General features: G+C 40.8%; 1 long non-coding RNA gene across 2 annotated transcripts in view; it reads right to left on the bottom strand.

Moving 5' to 3' along the window:
- The window catches only part of LOC125328904, a 114,787-nt gene that overhangs the window by 23,759 nt on the left and 69,822 nt on the right, over window positions 1-21,206 (bottom strand). The window lies entirely within an intron of this gene.

The following is a 21,206-nucleotide window of genomic DNA, read 5'->3' as shown; positions in this document are numbered from 1 at the left end:
TTATGCTTTAAGAACGATTTTGTCCTTGCACAAACATAACGTACATGGTCTATCCAGAAGTTTTGAGCAAAAATGCTTTTGTACAATGACCACAAATAAAACAACAAATAATTTCCACTTATAAACACAATTGCTATTCCTGAGTTTAAACCTATCTGTACGTGATTCATCCTCCTAGGATTTGCTGATGATTGCTTTCCTGTTTCCTTCACTTACGGGTTATAAGACCATCCCCAGGGCAATGCCTGTTAATTTCTAATTTAGCCTGGTTTAACTAGCCCAGTTATTCAGCAACCCTTAGACAGACAGAACTAGATTTCTGAACTTGCTTTTCCTCAAGTCAGCTGCAATCAGGCTGAAGGTGAAGAGTCTGTAGTCACTTAAGTGCAGTATCAATTTAAAGGTTTATGCCTGTGCTTTTCCTGGAGCTGGATGGTTGGGCAGGGAAGATCAGTCTCCGGTGGCAGGGTAGGGGCTAACAGCCGCTCCAGCTTGTATGGAAGAGCTCATATCCCTAGCCAGAACTGCTTTCATAAAGCGCTGTCATTGTTCCAACCTCATCTGCTGTTCTTGGGAGAAATGCTGAACCAACAGTCTAGGGAGCATAGACTTGTGTCTCCCCACCAGGGGCAGGAGCAGGACAAGCACCCTTGGCCCACCAGGCCTGGCTGATTTGTCCTGCAGCCAGACAGTGTGGGTCACCCTCCAGACTATTTGCTGTGAAGAGCTATGCAGCAGCCTGTGGCAGTGGCAGGCAGTCCAGGAGGAGACTGGCAGTACACTCGAGCTGTTCTGAGCCATTAGGATACTCTTGCCTTTGGTGTCTCCTCTTTGCCTGCCAGGAAGGTCCCTTCCATTTATGCCCTGTTGTCCCAGAGACACTTGCGGGAGAGGCTCAGAAACAGACCCTGTGTATGCCAGATACTATCCCATCTAAACCTTCATCTGCCCTGCCAAGTAGACATTATGATGCTATTAATATTCTGTGTTCCTTCCACCCTTCATGCCCACCCCTCTTAAGTAGCAGTGCCTTTTTACACAGCTCAGAGCCTGTTTCAGACCTATGGAAGCCATGCATGCAAGTGCCTGTCAGGCAGTGTGCTATGTGATGATCTCAGGCTTTGGAGCAGGGGCTGTCATTTTACTTGACTGGAGGCTGTTTCCCTTACCCTGACCTTACCAGTGAGCACGTTCAGTAATCACCAAAAATCTCCTGCATCACCTCCAAGAGGGTGGCAGAAGCTGACACCAGTAAGGTGTGTGCATACACACACACACACACACACACACACACACACACACATTCATTAGTCTTCATATAGAAAAGAGAGCTAAAATCAGCAGGAGACTTTACTGCTTAATATTTCCTCCCCGGATTTCTAACATGATGGTATGTAATGAAAAGTGGCTTTCTAAACTGCTAAAACCACCACACTTTGTAAAAGAGAAAGAAAATAATTAGATCCCTTCAGTTTTTGCATCTAAATTGATGCAGACACTATAAACAAGTATTAGTCTAAGAGCTCCATAGGCATCTTCAATTTCAGAGACACTTAATATTTTACAAATCACAGAATATAGTCTAGATTTTCATCAGAAGTATTAGCATTGATTTCTTACTAACCCTCAATCTAGTTGCATAACAGAATAAATTTAATATTCTCTTTCCCTGTTTTGGATTTTAGCCCTTCCATCATGCTGCAAGGAGGGATGATTTATTTGTCCTTGTAAGAACCCATAATTAAAGTACACATTGATTACACAATGTCTGACATAGCTACAGACTCTGTGCACTGCAAGTGGGTTTTGAATCTAGGGAATGTGACACAGCTGAGAGTGCATATGGTTTGGTGTTACATGGGAGGAATTTATGGGAGATACTTGGAAGCAGAAATCAGATTAAAGGAGAGAATTATCATTTTTTGCTTGCCTAAAAATGAACATAAATAAGGCTGTACATAGATTTTCCGCATTAGTCAAGGAAAAGGATTATGAACACTTCCTCTAAGCGATGGCATTATTAAGTGTTCATTGGACAAGTGAGAAGCTTTATTCTCTGATTCAAAAAACAATGACATAGTTATTAGGCCAAACAGACCTGTATTACTTGAAATGTTAGAGCACAATTGAATATAGATCATTCATTGACATATGAATAGTTCTGAATTCCTTCTTTGAATAAAGTTTCAAAAAATACCAAAGAATGTAATCAGCTTAATAGCAGGAATAACCCATCAATAAAGCAGACATAGTATTCATCAAGACACAGCAAACACTTTTGAATATGGAAACATATTTCAGCCTCAGACTTCCATGAATTCCTTACATGGGATGGGAAGAAAATGGCTGTAAAATGCCAGCTATCTTGATGGTCTTTTTATTAGGTGATGAAGTAACTTGAATCTGGTTTTCATTCAGATCTGGATTTACCCGTGTCATAAGAAATGATGGAAAGCCTTTGCTGTGAGTTATTAAAATATGTAGAGGCTGAATTCAGTCCTTTCCCTGTCCAACACTTGCTGAGCCTTTTTTAGCCAGCATTGTTCACATCTGCTTACAGGGAGCACACCGAGGAGCATGTGATCCAGCTGTTGCTATGGTATCTAGTGGGATTTTAAGAGAATAACAGAAGAAACAGTGGCAAGAAAAGAACCCCTCCAAATGACACCTGAGTTAAAGGAACATTGCCAAAAATTATGAGTTGAACATACTTAACCTTTATTTGTTAGGTTTGGGGGGTTTTTTGTTTTTTGTTTTTCTGAAGGAGTTGAGTATTTAACACTCCAGTGAGAATTAAGAGCACCTGGAATCTCTGCGGGCTAAGGATATCAATACCAATAATAATTATGTGATTTCTTTTTGAATGTCTCCTTACTTTAGCAGAACGACATCTGCTTTGAACTGAGCTCTTAAAACATTGAGTAAGCCCAGCTTATCACCACTGCGAGAGAACAGATACCCAGTCCGTTACAGAAATCAATGAGTAGGTGAGGATACAACAGCTAGCACCGTGAACCAACCTTTCCCTGTCTCCTGCTCATTCCTGCCAGACTACAGACAATATAAAGACATCACAACATTGTTCCCCAGATACTTTCCAAAGCAGTATCTCTTACAACCTATCAGAAAAACTGACATACAGAATGAGGTACTGGTTTTCCATCTTCTTCTTCAGACAGAGGTTTTCCAAGAGCTGTCCAATAAGCAGTGAAATTCCAAGGGGTGTTTGGCTGAGTTCAACACTCAGCCTTTTGTGAGACAGCCAACAATCTGGAGCCTGCAAAGCCTCAGGAGAGTGGGCTTTCCCCTCATTTCTGCTGGTACTTCCCTTAAGTGGGTTGGTCAGAAATACTGGGATTACTGTTCTGGCTTTCTTGCCTGCCTGAGGCCAGCCAAGCTCAGCCTGTGATAATCAGTTTTGTAAAAACAAGGTACTACACATGGAGTATCCTTTGCCCCAGGCCCTGGAAGGCATCCATGGATAAGAGAATACTTATTTGAGATTACATTATATTTGGTCATAAAGGGGTTCTGAAGCAGCTGTCCTTGCTTCTGGGGAAGTTTTCTCTTTTTGACGTTCCATCCTTGAAGTCTCAGAGCTATTTCCTCTGCCTGGGCATTAACTTACAGTCACCCAACATGCTCCAAGGTGGAGGGACTCTGAGGCAAAATCCCAAGAGAGATCAGAGGAATGAGCACTCAGGAAGCTCAGTCTGCCATGGTGCTCTACTCACCTGCTTGAGGAGGCTCTAAATCTCCTCACTGAGTGTCTGTCCTTTCCCTCTGCCATGATGTGGCCATGGGTGACTGTAGTTGCATCCAGAAGAAAACTACAAAACTTGGGTCCGCATGATGCCCTGACCAGTTCTTGTGAGCCAGTGTACTGAGGGGTGCTGGCGCCCTACCAGCTGGGAAGAGCAGAAGCTTGGGGTTTCACCTAGTTGTGCATGAAGGTTCAAGGGAGGCTGATTTTTTCCTGATGCTTCCTCCATTTCTAGCATTAGCCTAAAGATGATAACCTCCAAGAGCCATCACCACAGCCCCTGTATAGCTGCAGAACTACTGTGTGTTCCTTGCAAAGACAGAGGACCAGACATGGTGCTAATGATAGAACAATGCACGCTGTCTTGAATGAAAATGATCAAATATTCTGCTTTCCTGACTTGAACACAGATAGTTTGCTCTGCCAAAGCTAGGAGAAGGCTTAAAATCTAATTTCTGCTCCCTAGTTCCTTTTGATTATACACTTCATGAATTAATCAGGAGAATACTTGGTGTAGTAGGTGGAGGTATGAGAGGCTGTTTATGTTCAGCAAGAACACAAAATACTTTGTAGAACTAATCTATAAAACAAAGACTTGGAAGAATTGTATGCAGTATAATAGCTCACTTATACAACTTGGTGATAAAATATGCATAATCCAATATTATATGGCTTTTTTTTCCCCTGGCAGGATATGAATAATTGAAGATACTTTTTTCAACACCAAACCTCTTGTCATGACCCAGTCAAATATTATCATCTTAGAATGTTTAACCCTGCAAACCAAACTAGGAGACACCACACTCTTCATGAGTGGTCCTACTACACATACATAACAGAGCAGCAGGGCTGGGATAAGGGCTGAGATAAGAAGTGACTCTCACGTGCTTCCAAGTTATTTCTTATAATTTGCCTTTGAAAGTCCATATGCTAATTCCACAGCAAAGGAAGGCTGTAACTTTTAGTAACACAGAAAGAGGCACTTCATGGAAACACTCCTCAGTTCAGGAGTGCCAACAAACTATCTTATCAAAATACTGATAAAGAGGCAACAGAAAAGAAGTTTGGGAACTTCTGCTAAGGGGCTGTTCAGCACACTGCTAAGCAGAGCGAGCAGCAGGCAGGAAGCTGCCTTTTGTGAGGCTGCTGCCTACATCGTGTCTGCCCCTCGCTCTGCCCTTAACCACTCAAACTCTCTCCCACTGAGCCTGGCACTAAACTCTTGTTTGCAAGCTTCTTCCTGTGGATTCCAAATCAATAATACTGATGCCTGTAATTTTCCTTGTTTTGATTAATTTTGGTCATCTAGGCCAAAATCACGGCCTTTCTTCAGAAAAGGAGATCTTTGCGAGGGACACCAATGTATGAGGGAATTTGTGCCTGATATCCACGTATCTTTCTTTTTTATACAGAAGCTACTCAGTCCCACTGTCTACTGGCATCACAAATTACTATTTCCAGTCAATTTTTTCCCTTTTTCTATGTATCTTTGCATCTTTGCCTTGGCTTTCTCAACTTCCAACAAGCAGAAGTGCTTTTCAATAAAAAAGGCTATTTAAGCCACAAGAATATTCCCTGCCTTCTACTTCGGTACATCCTATGGACTTCTTATCTTCCCACATCCTCTCCACCTTTGATTTGCCCTTCTGGGTTTCTACTGCTCAGCCTGTGTAGTGGTATGATCTCACCACTGCTACAGTTCTTAGTCACTTCCTCCTGCCCCTTGAAATCCCATTTCCCGTATTCCCTAGCTGCCAGCTCTCTATTTCCCTGCAGAGGCAGTAGACTCCTATTGCTATTTCCACATAAACAGTGGGAATTTACAAATATATATATATATATATATATATATATATATATATATATATTCAATCAGCTCTTGAGTGGCTGTTCAGCTGCAGAGATCTCAGTACCTCTATATTCCAATGGGCATGTGGAATAGAAACCCATTGATATGGGAGAATATGGACATGCAGATTGGCACGAGCAAACTAGTCACAGGTGAAATTGTGCATGCCCTGTATGTCCCCAAATATATTCTTGTCTATTTTAAATTCCAACTCATTTGGAGACCAAGGATATTACTCTCAAGAAACAATTTGCTTGAAAAATATAATTTGTATTCTTACAAATACTTATTTGTAAGATTACACAATATTCTTACAAATATTGTGGTTCAGTGAACATTGCTCAGTTATCTTAAATTATTTCCTTAGTTGCGTTTTTATTAAGATGCTCAATGTCTTAAATATGAAGTAGGCTGCCAGGAATTAAAGATTAACACCACCAGTGTTTCTCTGGAGATTTCAGAACATGAAAGGGCAAACTGCTGGTGTACAGAAGGCAAGCTCCTGTTGTGGCAATGTGTTCACAGCTGTTATGATGGGAGGAAAAGCCTTGCAAAGTGAGGTCAATAAACCAGACAGTAAATCAAGTTTATGAAAGTCGTGACCAGTGGGACTATGTTAAAATGTTATCTGGGAAATGTATGTCAGCCATAGATGAAATGACTTTTGTCTCAGGAAGGCAGGTGGGAGCAGATTAATTCAATCTGTTGAGGAGCAAGAAAGAAACGCTGAATACTGACACTTTGGGAAGTTTCTATGGACTAAGTGACAGTGAGAATCTGAGGTAAAACATTGTGTAGTGGAAACACATACAAGGTTGTGTTTAAAATTCAAATGTGACAAATGGAAATGAAGTTTTGCAAAGAGAATTTCTTCTGGAGAATCCCACTCTCTTTTTTTCCCCTGTGTTTTACACTTTGTAGAGCTCATAATGTATTTTGTTTGCCAAATATACCTATCTGTTGCCCAGTGACGAAGCAGCATTTTTTTTTTGTCAATACAAAGAGCAGGTGATACTAAGACATGATTCTGAACATGATTGCAGGGAAGTTAACTTTGTTGGATCTTTGTATGAATTTTACATATGGTTTTCAGAATTAGCTCTACTGAACATATACTTTTGTTAAGAACCTAAATTTCTGTTAGTACAATTTACATTAACTAATTGTTAAATAGAAAAATTGTAACGTTAGTAAATCCAATTATTTTCTTTATAAATACTCTAAACAGGCTTGAAATCTGGTAACTGACTGCAGTGATTTACTTGAAAAGTAAGTGGGCAGCTGGCTGGTGTATAAGAAGCAAATGTGCCTTCCCAATAATTGCTAACCTCCCTGGAAAGCTGTAACTGTTGCTGTTTCACAGGGAGATACTCTGAATACAAAGAAGAAAGTGTTAAATGGCTTTGTTCCAAGCACACATGGTAGTGGCTTTGTTATGACCTAACTACACTTTATGTGAGGCGGTGTTTTTAAGGAGCAGTAATGACTTTTATTAGACCAATATAATTGGAAAATCAGACAAGTTTTCTTGAAGTGTAGAATAAAAGTGGCTGCCCTCAACACTAAACACAGGTTGAGAACAATTGCTGTGATTTTAATTTCTAAATCCCTGTAAGATTCTTTGTTTGAAGTTCCCTTAAGATTCACAGCTCCCAAACAGAGAACTAATTTAAGCTTCAAATTTGAGTGATTTTTCTGCATGCAATAGTTTTGCTTCCTGGCAGCTGTTTTAATCTGCAGGCATTAATAGTACATGTGATATGCTGTTTTATAAAGAACACTTATTGTACAGCACTTAAGGTATGAAATATACTCAACTGACAAAGCTGTGCTGTGGTTCCAAGCCCAAAGAAATCACACCTTTAAAACTTACAGCCTATGGCTATGAGAAAACTGTTTGCTGGGCCTGAGTTCAGGCTTGTTCCCCACGCTGCATGCTATAGGAAGCTACAGGCACCTACAGAAACAAGACTAAACTGGAAGAAGCACAAATTAGAAAAGGAAAAGGAGACATGTGCCAGTGAGCTCTCTAACGTGTTTCTTCCACAGAGGGGGCTTGAAACACACTACCATGGAGAGTTCGCTACTGTGTAAATACCGAAATTTCAAAGAAGTTTTGTGTTGCCCTCGGTTACTGGAAACTCCTTCTAAAGCAAAGAAGTCATCCATCCTACAAGCATTAACACTGGCAGATCCAGTCCAAGCTCTTTGATCACATAGTGACAGCCCAAAATATTACTCTGAGTGTCGCTAGTACTATCCTGTCCTTCGAGGGAATAGTGAAACACCATTATTGGAATTAGACATTTGGTCCTCAGGCTGCACTCAAAAAGGCACTCAAACTTCATATCTCTTAAAGTAGTGGATGATAAAAAGAGAAACATAAAGGACAGGGAAAAGAGCTCTGCCAAATGAGAAAAGACATATTAGACTCTGTTTCTCCTGAGTATGCTGTCTGCCAGGTTGGTATAGGTGCTGGTGTTCAAACACAGATTTGCTCATTTAGAGTTCAGGCTGTAGGACAGCACTCAGCCAACAGATGTTTCTGAATGTAAAAGGACACTATTGTCCGTAGGAATCGCATGCCTCAATGGTATCTAGCCATTAAAATCAAATTATAGAATCAGGGAGAACCAAACCTCATGTAGTAACATCTGTTGGATCCAGAAGTGAGGCAAGAGCCATTTATAATCATCCTGCTTGTCCTAAGTGCTATATCATATTACACCAAGATTTTCTGTAGATGCTTCAAACATGACAAGGAAACAATAAAAACAAAAGAGAAATGTGTTCAGCAACTTCTGCTCTTTTAGAGTCAGTACTATATACTTGTCTTCCTTGTCTCTCTGGAGTCAAAGACTAAAGCAGATTCAGCCAGAAGGTGGCCTAATTAGATTGCTTTTGTATTTAAGGTGGCACCACCTGGAGTCATTAAAACTCTAAATTGTAGTAGTTCTCTCATGACAGAGCACTACAGTGCTTGATAAATAGGAGGAGACAGAGAGATAGAGATGAGTGGCTTTAGAAATCAAGATAGAAGGAATCAGGAGAACATGGGAGACTTCTGGGGCTCCATCGTAGTGGGTTTTATGAAACAATGTTATGTCTTAAGAATAAGAGGGTGGCTTAGACAACAGAAAACATCTGCATGAATAGTGTTTCTGCTTTGTGTACTCAGCACAAAGTTTGAAACTCTAAATGTGCCTTCATTTTCATAACAGAAGAGGAAAAGAAGGGAAGGGTTTCTCAGAGAGATGGTATTTTTAATACAAACAACACTGCTATTATGGATATCTTATCAAAATACCTAGGCCACGTGTAATTTCTGGCTCCTCATTTTTCTGAGAAAGTTCCAGTATGATACATGAGCAGGTCAGCAGCAGAGCCTTTGTCCATTATTGCTGCTCTTCAGAGGTATGAGAGTGCTAAGACATTACACAGAAGATCCCTCAGCAGGGACTGGGGATACAGCATAGCCTACTTGAAGCACTTTTGTGCGGTCTGATTTATAAAGACCGTGGCATTTAACATCATGTGAAAATAAGGCCTTGTTTTGATGCATCTCCAGGTGCACCCACAAGTCACGCAACTATTCAAATACATCCTTGCCAAGAGCTTTATTCACAAAAAGCTCATGCAAACTGCAACTTTCAGAAGTCTGACATCTGGCAGGTGTGCAGATATATGAACCAGACAGAAACTAGAAAATTGAGGCAGATACAGAACAGCATCAGGAAGAAAAAGAAAGGTACAAAGGTAGGAATATGTCTGAGAATGGAGTGGAAAAAATCCTAGCCAAATTACTTTAAGTGGTATTTTATTATTAGAATCCCAACAGAGCTATAGACCACAGACCTGAAATTCCATACACAGGATATTATTTGCATATCTGAATTTCCAAATTATGGAAGTATGGGATTTTTTCGAGATTCACAAGAACTGTGTGACCCTGCCACACCTTCCATGGTGTGGCAGATCTATCATGTTAGGCAGGAACAGACTTCTGTTTTTTTGCAGTGTGGGAGCAGTTGAGTTGGATGCCTATGAAAAATTATTACATAATGCTTGAGAAGCACTTTCAACAGGAAGTTAGCTTTCTTTCACAGAACACTAATGGTCATAGAGATGACACTGAAGGCCAGATTCTTCAGCCTGTCTGTATCAGGACACAACAGAGAGAAAAGAACAGGCACAGAAGTGGTTTCTGAGAAAAAATTAGGCATTTTTAAATATGACCAGGCTTTCTATACAGTATATGATGTAGTCATTTTGAAAACTACTTTCAAAGGAAATGGTGTGAATTAGCCCTTTGGATATTTTGGTTTTTATTCCATTTCCCTTTGTGTCTTCACTGCTAAATATTACACAGTTTGAAATAAATAATAGTCAGTTCCACTGTGTTTGCCAAAGGTATTACAAAGCATAGAAGGGTTGTCATGGAGACAGAAATTCTTAAGTGAAGCAATTGAATCCCTAAAATATTTAAGCAACACTTACTCCGCAGTACAAACATGAAGTAGAATATTTGTGACAAGAAGCTAGTTTGGAATTTCACATGTTGGAATTGAAAAATGAGATAAACCTAAACCCATCTTGGAAAATAAAACCAAGTGGCTGCTAGATATGTTTAAATAAGAAAAAAACGTATCCAGCCACCTACGTGTCTATACAAGGACATGTAACTCATCACAGAAAAAGAAATAAGCCTAGCTACGTCTCTGATTTTCACCTGCTTCCTGGCTGAAGTGCTGCAATGTGTCTCTTCTGATGAGGAAAACCAGTTTCTCTGGTGTTTCAAATCATCGAGAAGAATTAACTGTATTTTCATTTTGTCTGCCATTTCTTTTTGAGTTGCTGTTTAGCCTACTGAGTTCATGTAGTGAGTTGGTGATGTACAAAGGCATAGGCACCTTCTGAGAGGACGCTAAAAATGTAGCTCAGACTTACAGAAATCCAATTCCCCCGGTGTTGCTTTAAGACCAAACCTTCCCAGACCTGAAATAATGCAAGGGGCAGCTGCCCCTTCAACAGATTGCCTTTTTCATCACACCTAATTAAGCTAGTTTTGACCTGGTAATTACATCTACAAGCCAAAGGGATGTGCTTAGTGGGACAAGAACTGGATAGCCAAACTCAAAGTGTATACACCAAACCATCTGTGTCCAGCATTGCTGAGAGGTATTAGGAAATTAATTTTTACCAGTTTCCAGTCTTCCCCATTACTCTGAGCCCTTACTGTTCCTTTCTGACAGGTTTCTTAATCTCTTCTCTTTGTAGCATGTAGTCATTTCTCCTCCTCCCTTCACACTAAGCAACAAGGGGAGAATAACAAGGAGTCAAAGGAAAGGAGCAAAATATTGGCTGAGAAGAAGAAAGAAGAAATAGAAATCTGAACAGATGTCTTAAGCAAAACTCCCATCACCCTTCACTGGGATATCTGCCCAAGTAAGGGAGCATGGGGAGGGCAGGAAACAGCCTAGAGAGATCTTTAAAATATTGCAGAGCTAATAGTTAATTCAGATCAAGTGTTCCTGGGGACAGTTTGTAGTAATGAGAAGAATGTACTGAAGGTGTAGGAGGGACACAGTTTTTGCAATATCACTGCTTTCCCAGGCTCTCCCAAGTCTGTCCCTTTGAGAGCTGTATGTTTTAATCCTCAGGAGAACACTGAGTGGAAAATGAAAATGTTTGGTGTAAGACAATTTATGGCAGGCCAAATACCATAACTTTATCCATGTAGCCTTTTAATGAATTTCCCACTGATCGATGCAACTTCCTAAAGTTACTGATAAAGGAGCCCTGTGCTCCCTGAAAACACTGAACGGTTGGAGGGCTGCAGCTCAGACAGCTTATATCCACAGCATGCATAATGCAACTCCCTCAACACCTCCCCTTCCTAACTGACAGAGAAAATGAGAAATGGGCAGTAAGCAAAGGTTCTTCATCTGGTAACTGGCCTACCCACACATAAACCATTAATGGCTGATACTTGGCACCCAATGCATGGGAATATGGGACCCTGAACTTGTCCCCCCTGGCACACCCACAGTAATTGTGTGTCCTCTCTTAATCCTGGCTTCCTGCTACCTCTGCCTCCTGCTTCCTCTCCCTTTTGCAGCAAGCTCCAACTTCCTCTCCTTGTTTTCATAGCTGTCAATGTTTCAAACTTTGCTCCTCTGTTCTTCTTTTCTTATTTCTGATGAGGGCTCCTCCAGGTCTTTCAAACATCAAGTCTTTTTTAGCACCATCATTTATACCTACTGGTAGCAACTTGCTCTTCCCTTCTTCTTTAGATGCCAAATTTTATGCCAAACTCTTTTTTATGCTTATTCTGCTTGACAGTCTCTCTTTGACAAAGCATTTGCAACAATGATGCTCCCCCAAAATACACTGAGTATCTCACTAATCATTCTGTTATATACAGAAGGATCTTACAAATCTGAAAACCAGTGGTTATCTCACACAGTTCAGTGAACTGACTGTCTCTCTGAGGCACTGACCGCTATACATGTGTAGATTAAATGCAAGGATCCCCTTCCCAAGCAATGCACAATGGGGCTTTCAGGAGCAACTATATAGTGACTTCACCAGTGCATCACTGTAGTGTTTCCTCTGGGCTACTCAAGTAGTCCAGAGCAATCAGGGTGCATCGCGTTCTGGGTGCAAAGGCCTTCGTCTCCAATGCACTCCCGATGCTATTTTTGCATCCTGAGGACCAGCAGGTTGACCCTGATCACCACCATCCTTTACTCCATAAGGTCAGCCTGAGCAGTTGCTGTGAAGGAGACATATCTCTGCCTCTGGGACATCCAGCATGCTCAGAATCAGGGCCTGGATCTCACAACTCACATGAGTTTCTGCAGTCCTTGCCCTGCCTTAAAACTGATGGAGCCTTTGAGTAGGACCACACTTGGCCCAGCTAGCACAAAGATGATACTAATTAAACAGTTATACCAATAATAAAAGCTGCTGGTTAGTTTATCAGGCCTAGACAACATATTCAGCTCCCACCAAGCACTCTTCTACACATACAAACACTGTAAATTTTGTATTATGCTGTTTCAGTAATGGATCATTCAGTAATCAGTCATTAACTGAAACATTAATGTCCAAGAGCATTGTAGTATCTCATCTCTGCATGTTCAAAAAGCCTCAAGAGATGATTAAAAAGCCCCAAGTCCACAGAAATGTCTGGGAATCCCTTTGTTTTAAATTAAACTAAAGATCAATCATTTCTCTGAAATGCTCAGCTTGTTCTGAATGCCTGTTTAAATCAAATACAGATATGCTCTGTTCTTTCTGCAGAGCTCTTTGCCTGCTCAGAGACAGAGAAAAGAAAGTTGCAATGTAAATGAATGGACATCTCCACATAAAACAAACCCCACACCCAGGTCTGTGATCAGCTGGGTGTCCCAGAGGATGAGGATGTATTTTAACAATGCTGCAGATTGTTGGAAGAGAAAGAAAGGAAGTGGAGAAGGCACATATGTGCAGAAAAAGAACACATCTTTCATTTTAAGGATGACATTTACAAATACCATTCCCTTTGGGTGAGGTTACATTTAAGCTAGACAGCTCAAACAATATTAAATCTGAGATGAGGTTCTATTTCTGAAGTGCTTTGCTTCTGAGGAACCTGAAACACTTTCAGAGAAATGTGAATTAAGTCTCACAGCAGCACCATGCGTGAAGCAATGATTAGTCCCCATTTAGTAGATGGGGAATAAAAATGGGTATAAAAATGCAAAGGGGCCATGCGAGTGGCTGAAAGGCATACATGCCTTGGAACAGCACAGACAGAGGATCCTAGACTTGTATTTGACCATGAAGTCATTCTTTCCTTAAATATTCAAGAAGTTGAAACCTACACAGCATCAACAAGTCAAAGATCTGAGTGATGCTTGCCTTAGAATTTGTTAGCATATACCTAAAATAGTATATGCATAGTCAGGAAGAGATAATTATCTCCAGTATTACATAGTAAGTGTAGCATAAATGGCAAATCCGTTTTTTTCCTTGGTGTGCTGCTGGAGTAGGACTTGGTAAGTTCATTCTTGTTCAAGAAATTTCAAGAAATGGAGTTGGGAGAGTGCATGTTTGTTGACCGGGATCTTCCCAAGGTCCATCAATCAGATATTTACAAATAAATAAATAAATAAATGTAAATGTTTTGCTTTGATAAAGATGGTGCTAGAAGGAGGATGAAGGTGCAAAGATGAGATTTTCTATCGGCAGTAAAAGTTTCTGCAGAGTTTTAAAAATATATTAAATCATAAAAAAAGAAATAACAAATAAGCCTGTAAAGATTGTTGCTTATTATCATGTTTGAATGGAGGTATGGCAGCAAAGATCACCTACTTCTGATTTGTAGGCAAATTATTAACAGTATTATTAGCAGTATTAAACAGGACATGCTACTCTCAAAAAAGATTTCTAAAATGAAGTGTTGCTTGTGTTTTCACTGGTTAATGCTTAAAATCTCTCTTCTGGGTTCAATTCACTGACAGCATCATACAAAGAAGGCAATTTTAACAAGTCTAGCCTTTCATGACTAAGGAAAAAAATCCAGTTATGTTTTCCAGTGTTTGATCACTATGCAGGTTTGTGTGACACTGGCTATTTACTTTTGGTCTGAAACAAGGCCCTTCACAGAGGCTGGTATGTGCTCTTTACTGAGATATCTTTGAATTCTAAGACAGCTGCATATCCAGTACTGTTAATTTGGTTAGAAGGCATTAGTCTCAAAAGCAAGGAGAGACAGAAAACATTTACTTCCCCTAAGTGATTAGTCTTGAGGAAATTAAGATGAGGAGAAGGAGAGACTGCTTGCTTTTCCCTTCCCTTCCCTTCCCTTCCCTTCCCTTCCCTTCCCTTCCCTTCCCTTCCCTTCCCTTCCCTTCCCTTCCCTTCCCTTCCCTTCCCTTCCCTTCCCTTCCCTTCCCTTCCCTTCCCTTCCCTTCCCTTCCCTTCCCTTCCCTTCCCTTCCCTTCCCTTCCCTTCCCTTCCCTTCCCTTCCCTTCCCTTCCCTTCCCTTCCCTTCCCTTCCCTTCCCTTCCCTTCCCTTCCCTTCCCTTCCCTTTTTTGTTTTCTAGCTCTGGTATTTAAGGCCTATTAGCCTGAATGCATGTGTGTTCTGTGTCCTGATTTCTAGCCTCACTGTTTTTTCAGTGCTATTTTGAAAATACTTAATAGATTCCTTTCAATTGCTCAGCTCACTTAGTGAGCAGCCTATTGCACGCAGCAATTGAAACACCAAATTAAACAAGACACCAGTACTTCGAAAGCAATGTTCCAGCTCAGAGATAAGCAGAAAAAAGCAAATTTCTTCATAGAGGTATGAAGACACATTTGCTTTTTGCCTTATTCCAAAGGAAAGAAGACCTGGGGCCAGGCTGGTATGGGAGTTCCAGGCCAAGCACAGCATCTGGATGCTGGCCTTCCTGCCCACACTGGAGCAGTTCCTGACTTTGTCTATGCAACAAGATAGGGATGAACAAAAATGAAGGGAAGAGAATTGGCACAAGATCAAGCTGCCAGAACAGCCACATCCATTACACATCTCCCCAGAGCAGAATTGCCACCCTTCATTAAGCCAAGGTCATTATTTGTTATTATTACTGAGTTTATATTGCTTCATTGGGGTTTTCCAGTTGTACAGGAACAGAGTGTCTGGGGATTTGCTGTGGGATGGGTTAGATTAATTTTCAGATCAGAACTAAACTGTGCTATTCAGACAGACAGCTGAGGATAATTTATATTACAGAGAAAATGCACACACAGAGAAATCCAGGTAGCAGCCAAAAAAAAAAAATTTCTTTATCACTAACTTCTGAAATTTTGTCATTTTTCAAAGCCCCATCCTGAGACTACACTGTGTGATTTGGGGGCTGTACCCTAGTTGTGATTATTCTGTAGGATGCATGTTAGAAAACAGTGCCTTTTTTCTGCTCAAAATCATTCATACCTTCAAGCTTGATGCTCATTACAGTCCTGTGAGCAGGTGAACCCCTAAGCTAGGATCCCTTGTAGTCTAATGGCAACATGAATTAGTGGATTTAATAATGAGATGCTCCAAGAAACTGATACCAGTAATTTGTACAGAGAAGTAATCTGCCCAGATAAAACAAACATGAAGCTGAATCTTTATACAAAACTCTTTGCAAATCTGAAACAAGGTTTATGTCATATGTTATCTGTTTTTAATTAGGAAGAGAGCAGTACAGGGCAGGTTTTCTAAAGAGTTGTATTTGTCTCTGTCTTATAGATAAAATTCAGTGGCTTCAAAATGCACTACATGAAACAAACCTGAACTGGCAATAAGGAAACGACTAAAGACATACTAAGAATGGTCTATGTTCACAGCATTAGAGGATATATTCTTTGCTGTTGTGGTGCTGTGATTCAAATCACTAAGGCATTAAAAAGCCAGAGGGACTCTTGCTTCATGGGTCTGCACTTGCACCAAGAGAATGATTATATTGTAGCAGAACACATCAGTATACCCCACTCAGAGGTAACATCAAGTAGTGAGAAAAGGTCAAGCTGTATCTGATTAAAAACTGGTAGAAAATAGCACCTTGAAGATCTCTGCTGCACTCGGACAAGCAGTCATTCCTCTGGTAAAGTTACTGCTGTTATTTGGTGCAGCACCAAAAGGACATGAAGAACAGAGATAATTTCCTGGGGGATTTTAATTTTTCACCTTAGTAGCACAATCCCATTCTTTTAAAAGACATTTGATTAATTAACATTGTAGATAAAAGCCAGTGAATAGTATTTTATTTATGCCTTGCAGATTTAACAATCATTTTTATCCCACTGGTCACCCACAAAAATCTTCCTTGATATTCCTTTTGGGCAATATTGTTTCCAGGTAGCTTCCAGAAGTTGCAGAACTGCTATAACACATCTGCTACCTACGATTATCTTGACATGTCCTACTTGTATTGCAATCATGTCTAGTTGACCTGGAACAGATTGTGTTTTTCTGGGCTGGCCACTTCTTGACACAGAAACATCCTTGCCCAAATGGTTATGAGAAAGGGACAAAAAGAGAGTGAAGAAGACCACTGAGACTGTCAGGCCCAGCTCCTCAGACTGCTCCTTACCAAGAAATGACACAGCAGTGTTTTCCACCGTTACCATGGCATTTTGCAAACAACTCCAGCACACTGGCTAGAAATTAAGTGGGCAAACCTCAAGGATTTTGGAAGCTTGAATAAACGTCTGCGAGGATCTGGCTGGACTTGGGGACAGGCTGTCCTTTGCAAAAGAAACCACAGAAACTGGTAGAGATGCACCCATTTTCTAAGGGCCTCTAAAAAGTCTAGAGGAAAGGGTATGAGGCAAATACGATAAACATCCAAAAAAGGAGCGAGGCAGGGCAGTGGCTGGAAAAAAGTGTCCCATGGTGTACAATCCTGTACAGTGAAGAAAGGCCGAAGGGAATAAGAAAACAAAGAGGTGACTGGAGGAGACCAGAGAGAGAGAGAGAGAGGTGCTCCCTATGCACAAAGAAGAGGATGCCTATGATATTGCAGATAAGAACTGCAGTACTTTGTGTGTCATGTGATCACAATCATGGGCATCTTCCCAGAGAACCTCCCGGAAGGTTTCCAGGCCCATGGTTTTGGAGAAGGGCAGGTTCTCCTGAGAGATAGTACCAGCTGCAAGAGAAGCAGGGACCACAGAGCTGTAAACTGGAGATACTAATTCTGTAGTGTGGGCAAAATTTAGGAATTCATTTAGGAAACCACTGGGGGCAGAAAGAAGTGGAGTGAACCCTGCTGGGTCGCTAGGTCACTAAATCATAAATAGCTGGAGTTGTCTGGCTTTGCTAAAGCTCTTTTTTCTTTTCCAAAAGCTTCCTATCACAGGTTATGTGAGAGTTTAAGACTGCCTCTTGGTTTGGGATGGATATTTCCTGTTCTGAATAAACACTACTTTTAATAAGACATATATTGCTTCAAGTAGTGCCTCCCTTTCCAGGAAAAAAGTTCAGTATATAAGGAGCACCCTGTGATCACACAGTGACAGTTTGGCCACTGGCCAGCCTCTTCTCTCGGGTGACTTGGCTGAATGTGGCAGTGTCAGACGCCTTGCATCTGTGTGCTCCCATTCTTGTACTATTATGTACACACCCCAGTCTCAGCTGAGGCTGAAAGCAGGAATAACAGAAAAATACTACAACAACAGCTGTTTTGTTGGATTTTATGGAACAGAAGCCCAGAGGTACTGGGAATCTTCAAATAAATCTTTTTCCCATAAAAGAAACTTCCAGCTGCATGTGCCATGAGTGTTTGTGAACAAGAAATGTTCACATTCAAGAAAAGCTTGCCCTTTTGATGTCTACCACTTGCCATTAGATTTATAATAAATATACAATAAATTGCCACCATCTACCTGACTGAATATTTTAGCAGGGTTTCTTCCCTGTTCTTGAATTAAAAATTACAAAACTGAGAGCAGTCCTTACTGAAGATTTAAGGGTTCAACAAACTAGTGAACAATTGCGCTAGTGCTCAAAACTACATGTGATGTGTACTGTGCTAATTTTACCAGTCAGTCAAGGAACCTCTTTTTACATGAAGTATTTCAAAGAAAAACAGGTCATTTGTTCCACGTGTGGCAGGATGCTGTGTGCAAATATTCTCCCTACGCTTATGATCTTGCAGTAAAATGAACAGACTTTACCTACAAAAGATTCACAAAGCTTTACCTGTTCACTGTGGTGTAATATACACTTTCCAATGGCTATAGAAAAAGGGGCATGAGGGGATTGTGATCAAAACAGGATTTGTACAACACCTAAACCACTCCAGATGGATGACTAACCAGTTAAAAGACTCCAGCACTAGAGATGGAAACCTTTGGTCAGTCTGTTGCTTTGCTGGGGTACTCTTGCCCTTTTGAGAGTTTTTCCTAATGGTGAAGTCAGGTTTGCTGCAGTGAAATCCCATCAGTTCTCACCTTGCCTATGACAGACATGGAGGACACACGATTTCCTTTCTCTTTGCAGCAGCCTTTTGTGTATTCAATGACTCCTCCCCTCAGTCCCTCTTCTGTGAGTGAATGCACACTCTTCAATCCTTTCCAGTCTTCCGACTGATCTTACTGCACTTCTCTCACCTCCTTCCGGATGGGCACAGCTTTCTGGCTACACAGTGCCCCAACCACCACTTGCTGCTCAAGCTAAAGGCAGTGCTGATGCCGATCCTCAAAGACCTTTTTTTCCTACCGCAGACCTGTTACCTCACCTGTTGTTCCTCACTGTGTGCTTGTGCTGCAGACTGTTCCTGCATGGCTGATGAACCTTGCACTTTACTGGTTTTGTGTAAGATCAGTTCTACAGTTTGTTCACTTTTTACCATTTGAATTCTATCCCCCAATATGCCTGCAGTTCCCTTCCACCCAGCGCTGTGTGGAGATTTGAAAAGCAGACTCTATTAATCATCCAAGTTATTAATGTAAATAACATGAAGTAATGAATAAAGTAATGAACAGTGCCAGGCCAGACCAGACTCCTGTGGAGCTCAGAACCAAGGAGCTCAGTTTATCCTTCTATTTTGACAGCAAATTGCCTGTAACTACTGAGCCTTGTTGCCAGTCAGTTTGATACTTTCATCTGACCATGTTTCTCTTTCTTGCTTACAAAAAGCTCTGCCAGAAGCCTATGAAAATCAAGATATATGTCATTTACTGCTTCTCCCTGTCAGCATGGTAAGGATAACCTCATCAAATGATGAAATTCTATGGTTTGATGCGGTTTGTTCTTCAGAGAGCCATGATTTTTCCTCTCAGTACTTATGAATAATGGCTTGACTAATTTTTCCAATATTTTTTCAGAACTGAAATAAGCTGAGCTCTCTATAATGCTCTGACGTTTCTTTAAAAAGAGAGAAAAATGAGTATTACGTTTGCCCTCTTTCCTTCTTGATACCTCAGCTTTCTTGAGAGAATCATAAATGGTTCTGAAATTACATCAGGTAATTCTCAAAGTACTCTGAGCTACAATTCATCAAGACCAGTTAATTTGAATATAGTTGGCTTCTTCATGCCCTTTCCAACCACTTTTCTCCTTATCCTGGGTGCAGATCATACTGCTTTTCTGTGGTGTCTGTTGTGCTGGTTACCTGCCTGCAGCTGGTTCCTGAGGCCCCTGAGTCGAAAACAGCACGTGGCTTTCTGAGTAACATTTCCCCTTTCTGTTCAGTAATGAGCCATTTCCCTGGGATTTGTTTTGTTGCATGTTTCTTTTGTGTACCTGCAGAAGTGTTTCTTCTTAGTCTTTACATAATTTGCTCATGTTGCTTCATTTTGTGCACTTGCAGTTATATTTTCAATCCTATATGCTAGTGCCATGCTTGTATACTTATCTTCAGCAATCCTCTAGTTTTGTAACAACTGTTCTTTTTCTTAGCAGCCTTTCCCTTACATCTGTCCAGAGCAGGATCTTCCCAACCAAACCTCTGAACATTTTAAAATATGCATTCTTGAGGTCTGTGCTCCTTATTTTGTTGTCTTACTTCTCTTTCAATTTCCAAAAGAAGGCCATGGAAGCTGGAAGTACTTACCTCCTCTGAAAATACGATGTTGACTGCATTTTTATTATTCTGAGCACAAGGCCAGAATTTTAACTGTACAGCAAGAAGATCTCATGGCCTCCTGTTTCTTCAGCACGTAGTGATATCTTCTGCCAGACAGCACTGAAGTGCGGATACCTCTCAACGCATTCTTATCTGTGCATGGTATCTGATGCAAGGTGCAGAGAGTGCTTTGTGAAAGTTTAAAAAAAATGTCAGCATCTCCAGCTGCAAAAGTATCTTGTGCTTCTAGTCCCCATCACAGAAAACAGCTTCATATCATCAGAGTTTTCACAAATGCTACAGACAGCTGACTATATCACTCACAGACACATTTGGTGTTGCTGAGAGACATACAATTGTCTCCATGGGTTTTTAGCTATACCCATTAAAGTGCTTTTGCCCAAGTATATAAATCACCAATGTCAACTGCCCACAAGGTAGCACAACTGTATCTTCCTGAAACTGTATTTCATACATCTGCTACTCGATAGCAATGATGGCTTTGAAAATTTAGATGACAAGCTAGAGAAGACTTGTACATTTGCTCTGTGGTGAGAGGGCACATTTAGAAGGCATTAGACTTTATGGTTTCAAGAGCTGAACGTTGCATATTTTTCAAGTTCTGATCTGTTTGGGTTAGAGACTGATCTCAAGCCTTTCAGCTGGTGCCTATATCTACGACATGTGAGACGATACGTCTGAAGTCATCAAAATTCAGCCCACATATGTCTTACCCGAACAATGAAATGCTGACGGAACAACCAAAACCGAATAACAAATCAACAAGCTAATCTACATCCTTCCAGCATACTTCCTAAAGTGTGATGTAACCACACAATAATACCACAGCCTACAGCTTATATATCTCACACAAAACCTGAGTACCTGCAAACGTTAGAGAGGGCAGACCTAAAGTAAAAATTTGCATCTTTACATTAACTGAAGAACACATACATCTCTTCTTGCTTTCATGTTCTGTCCTGGAACTGAACTAGAATCAGGATTAGCT

Source organism: Corvus hawaiiensis, chromosome 7, assembly GCF_020740725.1.
Source record: "Corvus hawaiiensis isolate bCorHaw1 chromosome 7, bCorHaw1.pri.cur, whole genome shotgun sequence".
NCBI lineage: Eukaryota > Metazoa > Chordata > Aves > Passeriformes > Corvidae > Corvus > Corvus hawaiiensis.
This window is presented reverse-complemented; position numbering and strand designations above follow the sequence as displayed.